Below are 24,462 nucleotides of genomic sequence, written 5' to 3' on the forward strand. Positions count from 1 at the left end.
ATGGGAGACCAGGAAGAAGCACCTGGCTCCTGGCTTCGGATCGGCCCAGCACTGGCCGTATTGGCCATTTGTGGGGTGAACCAATGGAAGGAAGACCTTTCTCTCTGTCTCTTTCTCTCACTGTCTATAACTACTTGCCCAAAAAAAAAAAAAAAAAAAAAAAAAAAAAAAAAAAAAAAGCAAGAATTGACAAATGGGATTACATCAAGGTCAGAAGCTTCTGCATTACAAAGGAAGCACTCAACAAAGTGAAGAGGCAACTGACAGAATGGGAGAAAGTATTTGCAAACTGTGCAACTAATGAAGGATCAATATTTAGAATATATATATAGAGCTCAAGAAACTCAACAACAAAACCAAACAATCCAATTAGGAAATGGGGAAAGGACTTGAACAGACTTTTTCTTTTCTTTTTTTTTTTTTTTTAAGATTTATTTTACCTATTTGAAAGACAGTGTTGCAGAGAGAGGTAAAGACAGAAAGAGAGGTTTTCCATTCGCTGGTCCACTCTTCAGATGGCCACAACAGCTGGAGCTGTGCCAATCTGAAGCCAGGAGCCAGGAGCCTCCTGCAGGTCTCCCACATGGATGCAGGGGCCCAAGGACCTGGGCCATCCTCTACTGCTATCGCAGGCCATGGCAGAGAGCTGAATCAGAAGAGGAGCAGCCGGGACTAGAACCATTGCCCATATGGGATGCTGGCACTTCAGGCCAGGATGTTAACCTACTGCACCATAGCACTGGCCCCTTAACAGACTTTTTTCAAAAGAGGAAACCCAAGTGGCCAACAGACACATTAAAAAATGCGCAAGATCTCTAGCCATCCGGGAAATGCAAATCAAAACCACAATGGGGTTTCACCTCACCCAGTTAGAATGGCTCTCATATAGAAATCAACAAACAATAAATGCTGGGGAGGATGTGTGGAAAGAGTACCCTAATATATTGTTAGTGAAGATGTAAACTATTAGAACTACTGTGGAAGACAGTATGGAGATACCTCAGAATGCTGAAAATTGATTTACCATATGATCCAGCAATCTCACTCCTGGGAATTTATCCAAACAAAATGAAATCATATCAGGATTTATTTGTACCCCTATGTTTATTGCAGCTCAATTCACAATAGTTACATTATGAAACCAATCCAGATGTCCATCAACCAATGACTGTATAAAGAAAATGTGGTACACATATACTATGGAATACAACTCAGCTGAAAAAAAATAATGAAATCCTGTCTTTGGCAACAAAATTGGATGCAACTGGAGACCATTATACTTAGTGAAATAAGCCAGTCCCAAAAAGACAGATGTCATATGTTTTCCCTGATCTGTGATTAACTAATAGAGTATAGTAGTGTATGGTATATGTGCAAATTTGACATTTTGAGATTTAATTATTGTTTATAGCCCTTGTCTCTACTGATGAGGAACACCAGTGTTTTTTTTCCTTCTTACTATTTGTTGAATTATTTACTTAGTGGAGGGTTAAGCCTATCATTATAAAATAAGCTGAAAGTATGTCATTTAAAAAAAGTATAGACTTTAAGTAGAAAGAGGAAAATACTGAAATTGGTGATAAGAAAAGTAAAAAATATTACTAAGAGAACTTGAGATTTGGAAATGTACTGTTTGTTTCCATCTGTATGAGGCTTAAGATGGGATTTTTGGAAGAAGTAAAATTTATGATACACTTTATGTTTTTGTGACAATATATGTGTTGTAGAGATAATTTGATGCTTTTAGTTCTTTAAATATTTCTTCTTAAATAAATCCATTCAGCCCATTAACCATAGTTGATGTTTTCCACTGGTTTGTACATACCATAGCTGAAGACCAATGTAGACTAATGGGGAAGCAGAAAGAAAAATTAGTACATTCATGAATTATTCTCTGTTCTCACTTTAGACAAGTTAATTTTCCTTAAATTATCAGGTTCTGTCTAAATCATAGGCCATCTGTGGTTATCAAGAAATAAACATTCGTATGTTTGGTCTTCACAGTATTACATTTCACACTAAAAACCAAATTCAATTAGTTCTTTAATATCCTATCACAAAACATTCAATATGGGAATCAAAATTTTAAAAATAAATAATTCTCAAATTAAAATTATTCTCCCAATAAATATTGAACTAAGACTTGAGGAAAACCATTCTGTTAACATTCAAATATTATAGTTGTACTGAGAGTAACTCTTGTTTCCAGATTAATCATGTTGGAATTAGAGAGAACTTATGTCACAGTAGACTGATGAGTAATTCAAACTTCATCCAAAATCATCCACAAAAAATAAAGCCCCTCTCAACGTTACTTACAGTTTTGTAAGATGAGAGGGTAAAAGGTTATACTCCTGTGGTATGACATACTGTGTTTTTGGATTCTCTGGTACTGTGAATGAGAGGAAGAAATAGTTTAGATTTTATAAACTCTTGTTTCTTTGATTTCATCAGTTTAAAGCAACTTATTGTAACACTTTATCATAACTTCACTGCTTTCCTTTTCTTACACATTTATGACATAAAATAATTTTTGCAACAAAATAATTTTAAAGTGTGCTACTAATAGTTTTTCCTTATAAAAATTATAAATTTACAGAACAAACTGAAGCACCCTTTGATTATTCCGCTGTCCAACGTCCCTTTAGTCCTCTTTCTAGAAGCAGTAACTATTTTTTTTAACTTTTATTTAATGAATATAAATTTCCAAAGTAGAGCTTATGGATTACAATGGCTTCTCCCCCCCCAATAACTTCCCTGCCACCCGCAAACCTCCCCTCTCCTGCTCCCTCTCCCATTCCATTCACATCAAGATTCATTTTCAATTATCTTTATGTACAGAAGATCAGTTTAGCATATATTAAGTAAAGATTTCAACAGTTTGCTCCCACACAGAAACACAAAGTGAAAAATACTGTTTGAGTACTAGTTAAAGTATTAAGTCACAATGTACAGCACATTAAGGACAGAGATCCTACATGAGGAGTAAGTGCACTGTGACTCCTGTTGTTGACTTAACAAATTGACACTCTTGTTTATGGCCTCAGTAATCACCCTAGGCTCTTGTCATGAGTTGCCAAGGCTATGGAAGCCTTTTGAGTTCACTGACTCTGATCATATTTAGACAAGGTCATAGTCAAAGTGGAGGTTCCCTCCTCCCTTCAGAGAAAGGTACCTCCTTCTTTGATTGGTGACCTGTTCTTTCCACTGGGATCTCACTCGCAATCTTTCATTTAGGTCATTTTTTTTTTTTTTGCCAGAGTGTTTTGGCTTTCCATGCCTGAAATACTCTCATGGGCTTTTCAGCCAGATCCGCGTGCCTTAAGGGCTGATTCTGAGGCCAGAATGCTGTTTAGGACATCTGCCATTCTATGAGTCTGCTGTGTATCCTGCTTCCCATGTTGAATCGTTCTCTCCCTTTTTTATTCTATCAGCTAGTATTTGCAGACACTAGTCTTGTTTATGTGCTCCCTTTGGTTCTTAGTCCTATCATTATGATCAATTGTGAACAGAAGTTGATCACTGGGACTAGTGAGATGGCATTGGTACATGCCAACTTGATGGGATTGAATTGGAATCCCCTGGTATGTTTGTAACTCTACCATTTGGGGCAAGTCCGATTGAGCATGTCCACATTGTACATCTCTTCCCTCTCTTATTCCCACTCTTACATTTAACAGGGATCACTTTTCAGTTAAGTTTCAAAACTTAAGAATAATTGTGTATTAATTACAGAGTTCAATCAATAGTATTAAGTAGAACAAACAAACAAAAATACTAAAAGGGATAAAGTATTAAGTTGTTCATCAACAGTCAGGGCAAGGGCTGATCAAGTCACTGTTTCTCACAGTGTCCATTTCACTAGAAGTAGTAACTATTAACAGTGTAATGGATGTGCTTCAACATTTCTCCACAGTGTTGCCCACAGGAACAGATATCTATGTGTGTATATATTTTTTAAGATTTATTTTATATTTATTTGAATGACAGTGTTACAGAGAGAGGAGGGGAAGGGGTGAGTGGAAGGGGAAGAGGGAAAGAGAGGGAGAGAGGGAGAGAGAGAAATCTTCCATCCTCTGATTAATTCCCCAAATGGCCTCAATGTCCGGGGCTGGGGCATACCAAAGCCAGGAGCCCAAAAGTTCTTCTGGGTCTGCACATGGGTGCAGGGGCCCCAGCACTTGGGCCATCTTCTACTACTTTCCCAGTACTTTGGCAGAAAGCTGTATTGAAAGCGAAGCAGCCGGGTCTTTGCCATAATGCTGACCCTGTATGTATGTATTTTAACATAAGTGATGTATGCATTATTTCACTTAACAATATGGTTTAAATAATTTTAATGTCAATACAAATAGATCCAACTCATTTTGGAAAATTGCAACATGGTGTTTCTTAGGAAGGATGCACACTTATTTACTTAGGCATTCCTATTTTTAATACTTAAGTTGTTTTGAAAGGGAAGTGGAGTACCAGTTTATATAAATCTTGACCATTTTTATTATATGTTCTGTAAACTACCAGTTTATATTCTTAGATAGTTTATATTCATAGATATTTTTCTTTCTTTAACTGATTTGTTTCTTTCTTTCTTTTGTTGTCATTTATGGTGGAATATCTTTTGTTGTATGTCTTTTCCTTCTTGCAGAGTTTTTGGCCATTCAGATGCTTTACATTTTGGTTTAAACTAATCATATTTTCTTTTTTTTTTTTTCCGCATTATTTTAGGCTCAAAGGTCATGTGGTCGACTACATTTTCTTCTGATGATTTTTTATCATTGCAAAAATTTAAGCTTTGATTATACTTTTATGAGTGATAGAAGATAAAACCTAACTTTGTCTTTTTCAAGTGATTAGTTCTCATTTAAAATGTCATACATTTTTTATCATTAATTTCAAACTTCACTTTTATCAGGTTTCATAAATATGTGTTTATATATATATTCAAACATATACAAATCTACTTATCCTTTTTTTAGTGACTTTAGGGGCCAGCGCTGTGGTGCAGTGGGTTAACACCCTGGCCTGAAGTGCCAGCATCCCATATGGGCACCAGTTTGAGACCCGGCTGTTCCACTTCCCATGCAGCTCTCTGGTATGGCCTGGGGAAAGCAGTGGAAGATGGCCCAAGTCCTTGGGCCCCTGCACCCGCATGGGAGATCCGAAAGAAGCTCCTGGCTCCTGGCTTCAGATTGGCACAGCTCCAGCCGTTGAGGCCAAATGGGGAGTGAACCATTGGATGGAAGACCACTCTCTTTCTCTCTCTCTCTCTCTCTCTGTAACTCTGACTTTCGAATAAATAAATAAATCTTTAAAAAATAGCTGTGCAGTAGAGATTTATAAAAAAAAATGAATTTAGTCACTAGTTGTATGTTGATCAAGGATTCATTAGAATTATTATTATTATTGTTTTAGATTTACTTATTTATTTCAAAGTCAGAATTGCAGAGAGAGGGGGAAGAGACAGTGTGCATGAGAGATCTTTTATCTGCTGATTCACTCCCCAAGTGGCTGCAGTGGCCAGGACTGGGCCAGGCCAAAGGCAGGAGCCAGGAGCTTTTCTGAGTTTCCCAAGTGTATACAGGGACCCAAGCACTTGGATCATCTTCTGCTGCTTTCCCAGTCACATTAGCAGGGAGCTAGATTGGAAGTGGAGCATCTGGGACTCACACCATGCCCATATAGGATGCCAGCACCACCGACTGCAACTTAATCCTCTGCACCACAGTGCCAGCCTCTGGAATTATTTTTATAATTTGAGGGAGAATCAACATTTTAAAAATACTGGTATTTTTATCTATGAATGTGTAGGCTTTTTCCTTTGTTCAGGCTATCTTAAGTTTTTATAGTTAAGTTTTGAAATTTTTCTCTATAGAGGTTTTATTTATTTCTATAAGTTTAATTCCTAGGGACTTTTACATTTTTGTTAGTATTGAGAGTGTAATGTTTCTCCCAATTACATTTTTAAAACAATGCCAGTGCATAGAAAAGTTGTTGATTTTTAAAATGCTGATTTTGAATCGTCTCATCTGGTTAAACTTTCCTGTTATAGTAGTTTTTCATTTGATTAAATTCCCTTGTTCTTGGTCTTCTGAAATGTTCGTACTGTATAATATCTAAGTATGGGTTTATATTTTAGTTTATCTTAGCACTTAGTTCATTCTTAAGTTGTAACTAAATTTATGTTTATATAGCGTTCCTTCATTTCCAATATCTTTTTTGTAACTCCAGGTAGATAACATTTTGATCTACTTACATGATTTCTCATTTTTATTTATTTTTAAAAAGAATTTATTTTATTTATTTGAAAGACAGAGGGAGAGAGAGAGAAGTAGAGAAAGCCTTCCATCCTCTGGTTCACTCCCCAAATGGCCACAACAGCTGGAGCTGGGTGGGTCCAAAACCGGGAGCTTCCTCCAGGACTCCCATGAAGGTGCACAGGGCCATGCACCCTGGCCCTCCTCTGCTGCATTCCCAGGCACATCGGCAGGGAACAGGATTGGAAGTGGAGCAACTGGGATTCGAACAATTGCCCATATGGGACGCTGGTGCTACAGGTGGCAGTTTAACCCACATTGCCACAACTGTGGCCCTAGAAACTTTTATTTTTTACCTAATATCCCTTCATCACTTTTTATAGCATTCTAGAAGAATTTATTGGCTCAATATACTGATTAGCAATTTCTTGTTTGTGTCCTTTTTGTTAGAAAATTGTAATGGTTGCATTTAAAAAAAAGGATTAATTTATTTATTTGAAAGAGTTATAAAGGAGGAGAGGGGGCTGGCGCAGTGGTGCACTAGGTTAATCCTTTGCCTCCGGTGCCGGCATCCCATATGGGCGCTGGGTTCTAGTCCCGGTTGCTCCTCTTCCAGTCCAGCTCTCTGCTGTGGCCCAGGAGAGCAGTGGAGCATGGCCCAAAGTTCTTGGGCCCCTGCACCCGCATGGGAGACTGGGAGGAAGCTCCTGGCTCCTTGGCTTTGGATTGTCATAGCTCCAGCCGTTGCAACAATTTGGGGAGTGAACCAACAGAAGAAAGACCTCTATCTTCTCTCTCTCTCTCTCTCTCTCTCTCTCTCTCACTGTTTGTAACTCAATAAATAAAAATCTTTAAAGAGAGAAGGAGAGACAGAGACAGAGAGAGAAAGAGAAAGAGAGAGATCTTCTGTCTACTGCTTCATTCCCAGGATGGCCTTAGCAGCCAGGGCTAGGCCAGGTTGAAGTCAGGGGCCAGGAGCTTCTTCTAGGTCTCCCATATGGGTGGCAGGGGTCCAAACACTTGGGCCACCCTCTGCTGCTTTTCTCAGACCATTAGCAGGGAGCTGGGTTGAAAGTGGAGCAGCTGGGGCTTGAACTGGTGCCCATAAAGGATGCCAGCATTGAAGGCAACTCTTTTACCTGCTATGCCACAATGTAAAACCCTACATTTTCTAATTGATGCTTTTCTGTGGATTTAATATCTTCTTAACTATATCTATGGATAAGAAAAATAATTATTCTGAAAACCAATTCTGACTTGTTTATTAATTTTGGTTCCTGGGTATAGTTCTTAACTTTTGAAAAACAAGAAGTTTGTTTTATCTCTTCAATTGCATTGCCTTCTCCTAGTGCTTAGTGAGTCCTGAGCATTCATCTCTGGAGCTGACACTCCCGATTAGGCTGTGCATGTGCTCCTGTAAGCTGCACGGACAGGGCAGGACTTGCTGCTGGAATTTGTACTTTGGTGTATTTTCAAGTGTTTAGGGAGGGATGAGGGTACCAATTTACAGATTTCCACAGAGGCTGCTTCTGATGGGGGACAGGTTGTCTCATTCTTCTTGGGTAACTATTACTATTCAGGGTGTCCGGGATTCTGCTTTGTTTCTTGGACCTAGGCATCCATAGCTATGGCTTCCAGCTGGAGACAAAAACCCCTGTTGCTGCTCTTTGACTCAAAATGTGGCCTAAGTTCATGGAGAGGATGTGCACATTTCAACCTTCCTGACTGTTCCTGCTGCTGTCCTCTAGCAATCACATGTTACTGTCCCTGGTTTCCCTCTTATCCTTGGTTTCCATTCCCTGAATTTTTTGGCAGCTCTTTCCTCTTTTGTTTTGAGCTGTGGCTTTAATCTTCATTCTAACACCATCTGCTTTCTGTCTTCCAGTGTTTTCTCAAAGTTTATGATCCTCCAAAACTTTATATTATTTTCTAGTTATATTGATTTTTTTAAAAAAATCTTTTTTAAAATTTTAACAGTTTTGCATTGGGAAGATGAGGATGCAGTCTAGTTCCCTTCTATACCACCTTGAAATGGAAACCAGAGTGTAATCTTCAAAACCTTGGGGATATGTTTTGAAAATGAGTTAACAGACCAATTTGTGGGTCTTCTGTTTATGGTTACACAATCACTTACTGTGTGAAGACATCAGCTGAACAAGTGGTGAGGGTTGAAACTGAGCTCCCCCTTTTCACCATACTGTTTACACGTGCATGCAAAAGAAGCTATTGGCCAGGAGGATCCCTTTTTTCCTGAGGGTGTTCTATGGGCTAGCAGTATCCCTGGTCATTTGGACTTTAAACTATATTATGTGTGATGATAGTTCCATAGGTATATACCTATGTCAGAACTCATCAGATTATTCACTTGAAATATTCAGTTAATGGTCCATCAGCTTTACCGCAGTAAAGGTGGAAATAAGATGAAAAAGACAAAAAGAAGTTATATTATGCAAGCAGTGAAGTATGTAACATGTGCTAGTAGGTTTAGAGAATAAATTTTGCAGGTCTCATATTTTATACTTGGTTTAAATCATTTTAGAGGATCTCAAATTCCTTCAAAAGTGTAATTAAAAGAAGCTTATTTTGGTATACAACATTTTTAACTCCATGTGTAGTTTTTTTTTTTTTTTTTTTGACAGGCAGAGTGGACAGTGAGAGAGAGAGAGAGAGAAAGGTCTTCCTTTGCCGTTGGTTCACCCTCCAATGGCCGCCGCGGCCAGCGCGCTGCGGCCGGCGCACCGCGCTGATCCGATGGCAGGAGCCAGGAGCCAGGTGCTTTTCCTGGTCTCCCATGGGGTGCAGGGCCCAAGCACCTGGGCCATCCTCCACTGCACTCCCTGGCCACAGCAGAGGGCTGGCCTGGAAGAGGGGCAACCGGGACAGAATCCGGCACCCCGACCGGGACTAGAACCTGGTGTGCCGGCGCCGAAAGGCGGAGGATTAGCCTAGTGAGCCGCGGCACCGGCCAGTTTTTTATAATATATATTTTCCATGAATGTTTTGAAGACTCCTCATGTAAAAGCTTTGCCCTAGCTGACAAAATAACAATTCTGTGGCCGGTGCTGTGGCAAAGCAGGTGAAGCCGCTACCTGCAGTGCCAGCATCCCATATGGGTGCAGGTTCAAGTCCTGGCTGCTCTACTTCTGGTCCAGCTCTCTGCTGTGGCCTGGGAAAGCAGTGGAAGATGGCCCAAGTCTTTGGGCCCCTGCATTCACATGGGAGACCCGGAGGAAGCTCCTGGCTCCTGGCTTCGGGTTGGCGTAGTTGCTGCTGTTGCAGCCAACTGAGGAGTGAACCAGCAGATGGAAGACCTCTCTCTCCCTGTGTAACTCTGACTTTCAAATAAATAAATAAATAAATCTTTAAAAAATAACAATAACTATGAAGGAAGAAACATTCATGAGCCACAGAAAGGACCATTCACAGGAGGTTGTAAAGTAAGAGAGAAAGCTTCCCTTGTGGAATTCATTTGTTGCAAGTGGGGGGATACTGTAAATAATAAACATGATAAACAAGTAAATCATATCACCAGTTTTTTTATGATTTTTTATTTAATTATTTGAGAGAGAGAGTTATAGAGAGGGGGAAAGACTGAGAGAAAGGTTTCATCTGCTGGTTCACTCCCCAAACGCTCACAATGGCTAGAGCGGATCTGGAGCCAGGAGCCAGGAGCTTCTTCGAGGTCTCCCATGTGAATGCAGGGGCCCAAGTGCTTGGGTCATCTTCCACTGCTTTCCCAGGCTATAGCAGAGAGCTGGATTGGAAGAGGAGCCACTGGGACATGAACCAGCGCCCATAGGGAATGCCGGCCAGCGCTATAGGTGGAGGCTTAGACCACTACGCCACAGTGTCAGCCCCATATCACCAGTTTTAAGGTGATAAACGCTATGGAAAATGAAGACTAAAGCAGGGAAAGAGGAATCATGAGTGCTGTGTATGGGCTGGAGAACAAGGATTATAATTTTAAGCAGTAGGGTCAGGGTACACCTCATGTAGAAGGTGACATTTGAGTACAAACTTAAAAAAGAGGTGGGCGTAGGCCAAAGAGCAGTCTGCACAGAGAGAACAATCCAGGTGGGCCTACACCAGTGACATGCTTCATGTGTGGAGAAAATGCACAGCAGATGGTGTGGCTAGAGCAGAGTCATAGTTGGAGGGACAGATAGCTGCAAAAGAAGTCTAGGAGGTGGTGGTTGGGCAGATCAAACGAAGTCTTCTAGGCCACTGTAAGAACTTTGACTTCTACTTTGAAAGGGTTTGTAGCAGAGAGAACACATGTTCTGGCCAAAGTTTTAAAAGACTGTCTAACTTCTGTGTTAAGGAGACCTTGTAGTGGGACAAGGACAGAAGCAAGAAGACCTGTTAGAGGCAGATACAGTGTCCAGCTGGAGGGGGATAGTGGCTGGAACCAGAGTGGTGGCAGTGATAATAGTAAAATGTGGCAAATTCTGAACATATTTTCTAGATACAACGATAAGAGCTCTGGATGGATTGGACGTGGTTGTAAAATAATAGGAGTAGTCAAAGTTTTGGTCCAGGTAGTACAAGGATGGAGTCAACATTAATGGAGAAGGGGAAGGTTGCAGGAGGAATAGTTTCAAGTAAGGCCAGAGATTGAGTTTCGGACATACTGAATTTGAAATGTCTGTTAAACCTAGAAGGTGAGAGAGAGTTGAATGGGCTGCTGGATATGCTAATGAAGATTTGGAAGAACAATCTGGGATGGAAACAGTGTTACAAATAGGTTAGTAAATATATTCTCTGTTAATGAACTGCAAATCTTTGTACATTGGAAGTTGTGAATTGACTGACTGTGAGGTGGGTTAAAAATGTCATCATTTTGTTCTTAGCAGGAGCTGGGAGACCTGTTCATAAATTTTGCTTTGCAAACATTCACAAAATGTTCAGGCATTAATTTTGGCTTTAAAAAAGGAAATGTTCTCCACAGCCATGGATGTTCAGTGTGCAATGTTTTTCTGATTTTCAGAGAAAGACTTTAATATTTGTTGTTAATATCAATGCTATGTTAGGACATATGCTGGTATTATTTTCCTCTGAGATCCATAATATTTTTAGCAGTTAAACCCAAATGATTGTGCCTTACATATATTTTAGTGCTTTACATATATTTTATTTAGCACTGCAGCATAAATAATTTCTTTTTAGTCACAGAAAAGAAAATTTTGGTGTTAACTTAAAAGAATGAAATAATAAAATGTAAGTGCTTAAGCACCAGGCCTGTGTCTCATAAAAACAAGTTAATCAAAATTGTGGTGTTTTATAATCTTAAAAGGATGACATCAAGGGTCTGAGGTCTTGGATTCTTAAGAGCAGACACGGAACAGTCCAACATCTGTGCCAGAATGACCTCTGTGAAGCATAATATTTCCGTTTAAATATTTAGACATCATGATAGTTTTCCATGGTTTTAATTCATAAAACATGGATTTTTTTCAAAGCCACAGAAGCATAGCAGTTTTTTCAGCTGTCTCCTTTTTACTCTACCTTGCTTTTAACCCTGTTATTTCCGAATATGAGCAATCCAATTAGCATTTTCTTGCAGAAGTATGACCATTTACAAACATCTCTGGATAAGGAAACTGATAAGGAATAAGTTCACCAATTCTGAGTTAGAGTCATGAAATCTAAAGGAATTAACATAAATAAGTTGAGATGAACACCAGGTAGCTTATTCTAGGTTTAAGTGTGTTGCTTTCATAATGCTTTTTACCATATTTCTCTATTGGTAATACTGTTTTCTAGATCACAAATCACAGTGGCCCATATTATGCCAGGGATCCTTATTTTATGATGCTGAGAAAACTGTTTCAGAGAAATCATGTGAGTTAACATAGGACATTCATTTGGTTGTTTATTTTCAGCTGATTTGCTGTCTTAATTGAGTAATCCAAAACTGGGTATTTATGTAAAAGAAAAGATATTTTGCTGTGTTTATACTTGAGCATAATTAGTTTGTATTTTTCTTTCTCTTTAGTCTCAACAACCGCCTCCCCACACAGATACACAAACACATGTACACACACAGTAAACACTTAGGTTGTAATAGAATATGCTAGTTTGCAGTGATTTAGTTACCTACTCTATGTATTGGATGTTAATTGCCAAGAAGTGTTCATGTTAAGTAAGTGAGATACCTTTTTTTCCCATGATATTATAATCTAGGGGAAGGATATATGGGGCATGCAGGGGCATCGTAGTGAATTTAAATTGTGTACTGCAAGCAGAAGTTCTGAGATACACACATGCCCCAGAACATGGTCCTGAATGTGCACTGTCTGGTCCTTGCTTTCAAGCCCTTAGCTCACAGGTAGGTCATTTTTTCACCAGTGTGATTTGGTTGACTCTACCCGGAATTAAGTATTTTGACTTTACATATCTCACATATATCATGCTTAGTTGTTATTCTGTCACCACTGTGAAGATATCAGGTATCACTGAAGTCATGTGACAATGAAAAACAAAGAAATGTCTGAGTTGCTGCAGGCTTTGACCACCTATCTTCACCATCTCTACTTAAACTGTTCTTGGGCCACTGTGTTCCCATTGGGACCAGTGGAGAAGTAGAGATGCTTGAATGGGGGTGGTGGAGAACAAGGGAGTAAACACAGACTGGGCAGAAGGCTTGACTTGAGTTTGAGGGAGAATTTTTTAGAATTAAGAGTTCAAGAAGACAGAGATTTTTGAAGCAGCTGCTGTATGTAGCTATATTTATCTATCATATATATATATACATATGTAAATGCACATACAAGCATGAGGTTTAATTGATGATTTAATATAATTTAATCTCATTTTCAATTATTTTTTATTATCAGCAAGATTGATGTTATTCTGATATGTGCCAGGATGGGCAGACCAGTTACTTACAGCTTTCTTCTGTCTTGAATGGGACAGTATCCATTTTATTTGGCCAGTGACCCTGTTTTTCCAGCTATGTGGACCCTCCCTGAGAATTCAGAAGGGCCTCCTCACAGTTGAGGAACTCAAACGTTTAAGTCTGATGTCACAAGAGACCTCATAACCTCACTGCAATTCTATAACTGGCATCCATTGGGATTGGTTAAGTATTTAAAATATCACCTCTTGGGCTGGTATTGTGGTGCAGCAGATTAAGCTTCTGGCTGCAACACTGGCATCCTATATCAGAATGCTGGTTTGAGTGCTGATTGCTCCACTTTCAATCTAGCTCCATGACATTATAATCTAAGCAAAGTATTTCAACTTTATATATCTCATATAGATGCACCTAAGAAAAGTGCTAATGCTAATGTGCCTAGGAAAGCAGTAGATAATGGCCCAAGTACTTGGGCCCTTACCACCCACATAGGAGACCAAGATGACTCCTGGCTTCAACTTGGCCCAGACCTGGCTATTATGGTCCTTTGGGGAGTAATTAAACAGGTAGAAGATATCTCTCTCTTTCACTCTCTGCCTTCTAAATGAATAAAATAAATCTCTAGATAAAAATCACCCCTAATTGTGAGTATCTGGAGGTGGGCCCTAAAGATATCCATGTAGGCTTCCAAGTTGATGGGGAAAAAAGAGAAGTCATAGGAAGTATGGAATAGAGGCATGAAAAACTCTAAGAGGTGAGAAGAAAGGTAAAGACACCTTACTGATGAAGGGACTGCCAACAAGCCTCACCTTTGTCTAGGTTGCCTCTGGGGTGGCCATGCCTTTGTGCAAGCCTCTATACTTACTTGGAAGATCTTGAAGTTTCTTTTGAGAGAATAGTTGCTTGCTTCACCTGATAACCCATCTAAGTCCCATGTCACACTTTACTGTTGTTAAAGTGGTGTTCAATAAGAGTCCTTGAATATTTGCATGTCTAGGCAACTCAGTGCATCAACTCTGGAGATTACCTAATTTATCATCCTCATTTTGCAAATAACAGAATGAACAGGGTCTAAAGAAATTATTCTACTATGCTGTATGTCTCAAGACACAAATTTCCTGAGGGAAATTATGTTTGAGCTAGGAAAAATTTCTCAGTTGATGATTGGAAAACAATAGACTTAATTTCTCAGTTTATTCAATGAATACTCAGAAAAATACTTATAATATTATATTGAGTAAAAACCTCTATGTTCTCATTTAAAATCATATATATGGGGTAGGCACTGTGGTACAGCTAGTAAAGCTACGGCCTGCGATACCTAAATTCCATATGGTTGTTTGTTTGAGTCCCAGCTGCTCCACTTCTGATCCAGGTCCCTGCTAATGTGCCAGGGAAAGAAGAAGATGGCGCAACTGTGTGAGCCCTTGCTATCCTTGTGAGAGACCTGGACGGAGTTCCGGATTCCTGGCTTTGGTCTGCCCTAACTTGTAGCGATTTGGGGAGTGAACCAGCAGATTCAAGATCTCTCTGGGTCTTTCCCTCTCTCTTTATGGCTCTGCTTTTCTAATAAATGTTAAATCTTTTGTATTTATGTGAGTATAAACAGTTTTAGGTAAAGGAAAAAAATTGTGTTCTTATAATAAATATTACTCTGAAGTGTCATGAGAGGAAATAAAAGAATGGATTCTGGAGCCTGAATTAGTTGGGCAGAAATTCTAACAGAACAGTATTTCACAAGTTACTTATTCCTCAACTGAAAAATGGGTATGGTAACAGCACTGTTACAAAGGGTAGATATGATGATTATGAAAGATCACTTAGCTTAGAGCAATATCTAACACATAGTAGGGCTGTGTGTGTTAGCTGTTGGCATTATTATAACATTTTTGTGGGCCCTATAGAGTTAGAGTAGGAGAGACTTGATTTCTTTCAATCATATTTGATGAGATGATTTGTACAAAAGTGAGAGGTCAGATAGAAATGGAGGCTGTGTTTGCAGTTTTTATAGTAAACCCTACATGAGTTATGTACTAACATCTCAGCCACAGGAAAAATTGAAAGTACTAAAAATTTCTTCATAAAACAGCTTGTTTGGGCCAATTCTATTTTTATCAGTACTATGTCTTATCTCTCTTATAAACAAATCATATCCACCAAAGCTGGAAGAAAAGAGCTAATAACCATTGTAATTCCACAGTGTTTTTTTTTTTTTTTTTTTTGGTAACATCCCCAAAAGCTCTGTCTTTTTGAGTGCCTTTTGGATGGACCTATTGCCTTGGTTATGTTCTGAGATGAGATGCAGAAAACCACATAGTTAGGACTGGGGTTCATGTTGGAATCTCAGAAACAGAAGATGAATTCCCCCTTTCCAACAGGGAATTTTTCACCTGAGTATTAAATCAAGACTCAGTGGAAGATGAAAATCATTGTTAGTAATTCTGGCAGCTATTTTTCTCTTAGACAGTTGAAAGTCAAGTTATTTACTTTTAAAAAGAGTTTATTGATCCCAAATTCCCAGCTATGGAGATAATTTAATGTGCAACATTAATTCCATTTAAAATTCAACTGCCCATGTTAGGATATGATAGATTTTCACATTAACAATACTGAGATTCTTTACAAAAATATGTCAATATACATAAAATAACCTTTACTCATCACAAAGATATATAACAGCCAACTGCCTTTGAATGGCAGAAGGATGAGTTTCTCCTAGAGGTGCTACTAAATGTTGAGGACAGTGTCTTCATTCATTTTTAGCTTTTATATATGTTCTGAGACTTAGCAAAGGTATTTTGGTGGTTCTACTTAGCTTGAAGGTGACTTACATTTCCTGAAGAAGGTTGCAATCATACCAAATAGTTAATGGGGTTCCAACTAAAGACTCCTTGGACATATTTCAGTTGACTGTGCTTGGGAGATTTTTGTTGTTGTCTTTTTGGTGAAGAGCTAATGACCAAAAGAATTCTAGGGACTCCTAGTCATAGGATCACTGCTGTCCCTGTTGGCTGTCTTGCTCTCTAAGTGCTTTTCCAAATAAAATGAAAATTAGAGCCAGGCTTCAGTAGCATTTCCTTTCTCAAAATAACATTTGATTTGGATTACTAATAATTACTTAACTTGCTTGAAGGGATCAATGTAAATATTTGGGAAAGTTGGCTCCCAGGAAACACATAAATGCCTTAAGCATTCTGAGTTACCTTCTGATTCTCTTGGTAATGCAGTGTGTGGGTATCCTAAATATTAAGAGACAGGAACTATTTGACAGTTCTAAAAACTGAAGTTGAAATACATCTCTGTTAAATCAGTAGATCAAAAAAGCAGCAAAAATTTATGTGTCCATAAGGGAATGTGGACATTGATATAAATAATGATGGACTGGATGTTCCAGAAGGATATTTTTAGCAATTAGTTCAGAAATTAGTTGCATTAAGTCTAGTAAGGGGCAATGTTAATAACAAAATCATATTTCTTTTAAAAGTTTAACAGTGATTGAATGATAGGGCTGAGGGGACTGAGAAAGAAGCGAGAAATTCTTTTATAACATCTGCAATTAGGATATGCCCTTCCTAAATACATTTTTATGTATCATGTAAAAATTCTTTTGGTAGAATGAGCACCTCCTTAGTTAGATAATGTGGTTAAAGCAGTTTTTCTTCTTTAGTCAGTCCTCCCTCTCCAGAATTTGTAATAGTAATTAATAACACACTAAATGAATATTTTCAAAGCTACATTTTTAAAAGTTCAACTCATAATTTAAGAAAATATTTCAATAAGCAGTGACAAGGAATCATTGCAGATACTCACAGAAAAGAAGCAATAAAAATTGGTCTGTTAAAATAAAACCAAGCCGGATCAGAGACAGTGTATAGTGTCATTAGATTCTTAGGTCATTAGATTATCTTGGCTAACACTTTACTTAGATGAGCCATGTTGCTTTCTTTGGGGCCTCCAAGCAAACCTTATGTGGCAAGAATTGACGTATGAATACATTTGCAGTACACTGCTTCGTGTTATTTCACAGGCCTCTGACATTTGGCCATCCTCCAAATAATCTCTGCTAGGTTTCATCAATGCCCTCATTTTCCCTTTGTAATACTTAATAACTTCTTTGGGTTGTTTCTATTTAAACAGTTTTCCCACATCCAGGGGCAGGGAGATCCTTGAAATAAGGAAAATTAAGCTCTCCCAAAGACTCAAACAATGTAACTTTGTAGGTCAAAGAAAAAGTGGGATAGAAGAGAGTTGATCTAATTGCAGCTCATTCCCAGCCAGTGTTTTCACTCTTCTCTTCTTTCTTATGAGTAAAATTAGGGTTGGGGGAAAAGATTTGGAAAAATATTTGAACAAAAAATTGTATCCCAAGCCTTATGCCTTCCCTTTCCATAGCCAGAGGCCACCCAGGGACTTGATTGATGTTCTCTATTGGAGAAGTCTTGGAGACCTTAAGTGTATTACTTTAGTAGGTAACATTTCCGGGCCACACAGAAATGGAACCAACTTTCTGGGTTTGCCTCCAAGTTGACCAATTTTGAAAGTAATTAGCTTTGAGGCTCAAAGCAAGCCACTTTAACTCCTCTGGCCCTCTGTTCTCTATTAAAAAGAAGGCACCTTATATGTTTTGTTCTCAAAGGTCATGCTAAATCAGGGTTTCTTAATTTCAGCATTGTTGGCATTTTGGAGTGGCTAATTCTTTGTTGTGATAGGGTGTTGAAGGCATTGTGGGACGCCTAACAGCATCCCTGGCCTCCAATTACTATATACGGTAGCATCCTCTCTACTTTTGATGTCCCTAAGTGTCCAGACATCACTAAATGTCTCTAGGGATAAATTCTAGGCAGCTAGTTGAATTTGAGTAAATGAATAATTTTTCATATAATTTTGTCTGAAATATTTACTAGAGCATACTTATACCAAAAACTTAGTTGTTCCTTATCTGAAATACAGACTCAAATGAGCAGTCTGTATATTTATTTGCTAAAACTGGTGATCTTATTGGTGGGTGGGGAGCAAAATTACTCTATTGTCTTCTGATTAAAGTTAATATTCTAGGTAAAAATGTTAAGAAAGAAAGATATGATACTGTTCTCTCTGGAGTTTTCTGGATGAGAATAATTATAAGAATAGGGCATACTTCCATTAAATGAGATCTTTGGAAATTTTTCTACTTGATTAATTTTGCATTCATTGAAATATCTATTCTAAAGAAATAATCTTTTCCAACATTGTTAGGATAGGGATGTCAGACAACAACTTTTCCTTTTACCCCCTGCTAGTTTCTGTCTGGTAGGATTAAATGTGTTGAGGGCATTAATAAAACAAGAGAGAGAGAAAGAGATTTTGTTGAAATAATTAAAGATTTTTAGAAAGGGCCAATGTAGTAGACACTATAGAGGAAGTTATAACTTGTTGAACTTATTTTGAATTGTAGATGGGAGTAGAGTGAAGGATAATCTTTTCAGTGCCTAGAGCATTTTGAAGTTTAACTATGTGCGGATTTTAGGATAATTTACTCCTCATCAGCTATAGCAGAAAGTTGAAGGTTTGCCACAGTTAGCTGACTTTTTCTCATTTCTACTGTCAGCTTTTGAAAAGTTATATATAAAGAGCAGAATACTGTAAATAAGAATGCAGATAGAGAAATAGATGAGTAAATGAAACATAGGAATAGCTATATATCTTTTTATTGTGTCAAACCTGACACATTGCTTTTTCAACATGACCAGTTTAGGGTAGGTATTTTTTCACTGGAACTTCCTGTCTGATTGAGAGCAAGGAGTTTGAAGACTCATTGTAAGGATGAGGGAGTTATGAGGACATTGGAACTTGTAAAAGATAGCAGAGATAACTATAAGCCTACATTGCTCATTGGTGTTAAAGAATGTAGAAAATATAGCCACTTTTGGCAAAGGTTTTTTTTTTTATACTTAATGTTAGGAATGAAATTAAATGTTAAAAGAAGTTTCGACAGCATACAATGGTCTCTTTACAGACCTCCAAGTCATTTAGGAAAAGAATACAGGCAGACAGAAAACATGGCAAAAAGAGTATCAGATAAAGAATGAATAATTTTTTGGTTAAGCATTTATGAAGGGGCCGGCGCTGTGGCGCAGTGGGTTAACGCCCTAGCCTGAAGTGCCGCATTCCTTATGGGTGCTGGTTCTAGTCCTGGCTGTTCCTCCTCCTCTGATCCAGCTCTCTGCTATGGCCTGGTGAAGCAGTAGAAGATGGCCCGGGTCCTTGGGCTCCTGCACCCTTGTGGGAGACCTGGAAGAAGCTCCTGGCTCCTGGCTTTGGATTGGCGTAGCTTCGGCCATCACAGCCAATTAGGGAGTGAACCATTGGATGGAAGACCTCTCTCTCTCTCTGGCTCTCCTCTCTCTTTGTAACTCTGACTTTCAAATAAATAAATAAACGTTTTTTAAAAAAGCATGTGTTAAATATTGAATGAGATACACATAATAAAAACTTAGTTTTTTCTGACATTCAGATTAACTAAGCATTATTTGCTAGATTTAGCAAATAAATATAACAGTCCATCAAATAAATGTAACAGTCCATCGAAAAGTTCATGGAAAGGTGAATGAAAAAATATTAGTTTTGATGTAAAATAATTTTAAAATACCTGCATAATTTCTTCATAGAATGCTCACGAACTGTTTGAAGACTATAAAATATATGCCTGATACTGAAAAATTGTTCAACCATTCACTTCTGAATGTCAGAGGAAATACTGCTTCCTAGCACAAAGTGTTTCATGCTTAATCTTATTGACACTTTGGACTGGATAATTCTTTTATGTAGGAGGATGTCCTTTGTATTGTAGGTTGTTCACCAACATCTCTGGCTTTTATTCATAGGTGCCTCTTTATGACAATCAAAAATATCTCCAGGCATTATCAAATGTCCTCTGGGGGGAAAAATCTCCCTTGTTGAGAACCCCTGGTCTATTAGTGTGTGAAGAAGACTTCCTTAAAAATATAGCATTTGAGGAGGATAAAATGTCCAAAGAAAGAGAGTGAAGGAAATGGCATGAATAAAGACACCCAGGCAGAAAGGTGGAGAGTAAGCTTGGTCTATATTAGGTGGATGAATTTAATTATATGATTATTGTTCATATATGAAATGCTAGGATTGTAAAATTCTGTAAGAAATAGAAGATATTTTATGACTTTACCTATGCCTGCAGCACCTAATGCAGTCATATGCCACATAACGAGGTTTTGATAAAAAATAGACTGCATATACAATGGTGGTCCCCTAAAATTACAATGAGGCTAAAATATTCTGATGGCTTAGTGGAGTCATAGCTATAATAGTGTCATAGCACATTGCATAAATCACACGTCTGTGGTGATGTTGGAGTAAACAAACTACAGCACTGCCAGTCTTAAGAAATCATAACACACACAGTTGTATACAATACCCAGCAGTTGATAGTGATAAATGACTGTTACCGGCTTATGTATTTACTACTATGTTCTCTTTTGTTATTTTAGAGTATGTTCCTACTTAGGAAAAAATTTTACTGTAAGACAATATACTTTATGTGTTGGCAGTGGCCTCAGATATTTTGAGTTTACCGCATTTCTTGGTTGTGTCAAGAAGCCATGTCCAGTGATTGACCTATATCATCTAGGTTTGTGTAAGTACACTAAGATGTTTTCATGACAAAACTGTAGAATGATACATTTCTCAGAACACAGCCCTGTGTCTTGACTTTACTAGTTGTTCAGTAATTGCTTCCTGGTTTGATTTGAAAGATAAATGTGTCAAGATGAGAAAGCCTTGAATGAAAGTCTAAGAGGTGGAACTCTGTGGTGGACATTGTGGAAACCTTTAGGGTTCTTTGAGCAAGGTGGCATAATCTTGAGAAAGTCAAATTGGCTTTCTCATTATTGAGCTAAACGAAGTAGAAGTGAGAGTAGTAATAACAACTGAATTTAAAAAAATGTTTTGCTTCACAATCTCCAAAGCACCAATGCCTACATTTTCTAATTTGATTGCTCCCCAAAATCCAACGTTAATTTATTCAGTTATTTTTTTTCCTAACTAGTACTAGTGCCTGGGCATGCAGTGATAATGGACTTTGAATACATTTCAAAAAATGAAAACAATACAAAACTCTGCAATTTTACTTTCCTTGCCCCTCAAGATATGACATCATCAGCTGGCCTGGAGAGCTGGTTCACCTCATGGGCAATGACACAGCTGAGTACCTCTCTGTCCTTCACAGGGAAGATGTTTAAACCTGGACTCCTTTCTGTGTCTGGGATCCTGCTTGAAAGCATTTCCTTTTGCTTGCTCGGATGAATAAGTAGCACTGTCCAAGTGTTAAAAGAGCTGTCTGTCATATGAATTTGGCATTGTCCCCTCCACAATCTCTTGAAGGTCTGTATGTGGTGCCACAGGATTAGTCCTTGACCACTCTGTTCTTTCCACTCCCAAAGAGGCCAGACAGCTTTTTCTAATGCCCCGGCCTCCCACGTGTTCTTTCTGCTTACCACAGGATCTCATCTTGTCCTGTGGAGAAGCTGCATAATTTTGTGTGTCATGAGGTAATGCACAGCTCTTCTTTTTCTTCCCCTACTGCTACCTCTTCTCCACTCCCCCTGCACAGCCAAGACAAATGCTTCTTTGTTTCTTGGGCTTCTGATGTTAGAATAAAATAAGAAGAAATTAGTTTAGCCAAGAAAAATGGAATGTGTAATTAAGAGAATACTCAACTATGGCTAAAAATGGTTTCTGTTAATGAAAAACACTGACAAGCAAAAGACTGTAAATGTGTTCTAGATCTGATCATCAGGAAACTAGGTCTATTGCTAAATGTCTCTCATACCCAATTAAATTTCTTGAGTACAGTCCACAGTTAGGAGTGTGTCAATTAGGAGTGTCCCATACTGGTGTTCTTTGTTATTACTGGTTGTGGTAGGAGGAATGAATTCTCACAAAGATATTCATATTGGGGTGGGCATTTGGCCTAATGATTTATGCCAGCTAAGATGCTCACATCTCATATTGAAGTACCCAGGTTTAAGTCTCGGCTCCATTCCTGACTCCGGCTTCCAGCAGACCCTGGGAGGCAGCCATAATGGTTCAGGTGATTGGATTCATGCCATCCATATAGGAAACTTGAATTTTGTTCCTCACTCCTATGAATAGTTATTATATGGCAAGAGAGATTTTGCAAATTTGATTAAAGTTATGGAAACTTAAGAGTATCCTGGATCAGGAAGGTAGGCCTAATCTCATCCCATGCATCACTGAAAGCAGAGAATTGGGGCTGACTTTGGAACATAACACCTAAAGTTGCTGCCTGCAATGCTATCATCCCACATGGGCTCTGGTTCATGTCCTGACTGCCCCCACTTCCAATCCAGCTCCCTGCTAATAGCCTGGGAAAAGCAGCAGAAGATGGCCCAAGTGTCTGGGCCTCTGCCACTCACATGAGACCTGGATGAAGCTTATAACTCCTGGCTTGGGCCTGACCCAGCCCTGGCCACTGTGATCAAGTCATCTAGGGAGTGAGACAGTGAATGGAAGATCTCTCTCTTTCTCTTTCTCTCCAGCCCCCCCCCCCACTCAGTTTTTCAAATAAATAAATTTTTAAAAATGAAAAACGAAAGCATAGAATTTTCTCTAGATGAAGACAAGAGAGATGCCCCAAAAGGAGATGTCAGAAAGATTCCAAGTGTGAGAGAGATCCAATTCACTGTAACTGATGTTGAGATTAGTGGATCAAAGAGAGGCCTGTAAGAAGTAAGGGCCTCCCAGCTGACCACAACAAAGAAATGAGGGGCTCGGTTCTGTGGTTGCAAGGAACTAAATTCTGCTAGGAACCTGAATGAGCTTGGATGTAGACACTTTCTCAGAGCCTCCAGTAAGAAACACAGCTCTGCCACACCTTGGTTTCATCCTTTAGGTACTCCAAACAACAAAAACAGAGTCATACTACATCTGGACTTCTGCATCATGACAACTGTGAGATCATAAATGAGTATTGTTTTAAACCATTAAATTTATGGTACTCTGTCATGGAAGCAATAGAAAATTAATACAGTGTTCTTTGTCATGCATTCTGTCTTCATTACTGTCACCACCACTGTCATAATTTATTATGGATTTGCATCACCTATGACATGGCATCAAGTATCAGGCTTTGCCACTAGAGTTTGAGTTCTTGAGGATGGAGATTTTTGTTTCTTAAAAAAATTTCACCTAGGTAGCCCTAACTTCTCAAACAGTGTTTAGCATATACTGTGTACTCGCCAGACATTTCTTAAATGACTGAATAGGACTACCAGGGAGTTTTCAATATTATTGTTTCCCTAGTCCAACTTTAAAATCTAGCTGTGGCACTGGAATCTTGATATAAAAAAAAAACCTGCTTTGGTTTGAATACTATATTTCTCTGAACTCAGATGTATAATCCCTAAAGTCATAAATTAATGATATTCACAAGGTAGAAACTCAAGCCAGTTGTGTTTAGGAGGCTAGTTTAGTGGGAGGCCCTTAGGTCATTGAAGACGTACCCTTGGAAATTAGTTCTCATTAGAGGGTTGGTTATAAAAGCCCAGTTGGGCCCTCCATCTCTCTCTGCTGTTCTCCAGCTTCATCAGACATGTGAACCACTGGGGCCTGCCCCATCTGGGGCTGGGAAGCTCCAAAACTGTGAGCCAAAATAAATCTCCTTCCTTCTCAAGTAGCTTGTCATGGTTATTTGTTAGTAGTGAGGAAATGCTAATACACCCCCCAGAACAGGACAATATAGTGTAAGTGTTCAGTGAGAGACAGAGGCAATACATACTAGATTTCTAGGAGATGAGAGTTTATAGTTAATTGAGGTGAAAAAAGATTTCATGGGGTGGGAGGGCCTTTAGGGAAGAAGGTGATGTATGAAGCGATAAAGAGATAGCTCCCAAACTCTCCACAGGGAAGTTAGGTAGTGTGTGAACCAGTTTTGGCTTCAGTGTAGTGGTGAAAACGTGGTGTTATCTGCAGCCCTTGCCTTGCTGGGAGTTATGGTGCACATTCTACAGTTCATAACACACTGGGACCACGTTTTTGCAGTTCTTAATATTCATTATCAATCCCTTCATTCTTCTGTCTCTTTCTCTCATGAAAATATGATACCTTCACATCAGATTTTCATATCTTACTTTTTAAAAGCAAATTTAAATGAAAAAATTAACACATGTTCACAGACTATATGAGAAAAAAAATAAATTAAAAGCTACATATCATTGCATCATCTATAAAGAAGTGCCGAGAGTTTAACACATTTTCCAAGTTTTGTCTTTCTGAGATACTATATTCACAAAATTAGTATTATGTTGAAGATACAGTTTT

At 38.6% G+C, this 24,462-nt stretch overlaps 1 protein-coding gene across 5 annotated transcripts in view; it reads left to right on the top strand.

The window, feature by feature from the left end:
* Positions 1-24,462, top strand: part of FILIP1 (filamin A interacting protein 1) — a 300,074-nt gene that overhangs the window by 103,409 nt on the left and 172,203 nt on the right. The window contains exon 1 of one of the 5 annotated variants that reach the window (XM_070073867.1): positions 20,613-20,758. The exons of the other annotated variants lie outside the window; for them this stretch is intronic. The gene's annotated coding sequence lies outside the window, so the exon portion shown is untranslated. Of the gene's footprint in view, positions 1-20,612; positions 20,759-24,462 lie in introns of those variants that run through there. 5 annotated transcript variants of the gene reach the window in all.

Source organism: Oryctolagus cuniculus, chromosome 5, assembly GCF_964237555.1.
Source record: "Oryctolagus cuniculus chromosome 5, mOryCun1.1, whole genome shotgun sequence".
Taxonomy (NCBI): Eukaryota; Metazoa; Chordata; class Mammalia; order Lagomorpha; family Leporidae; genus Oryctolagus; species Oryctolagus cuniculus.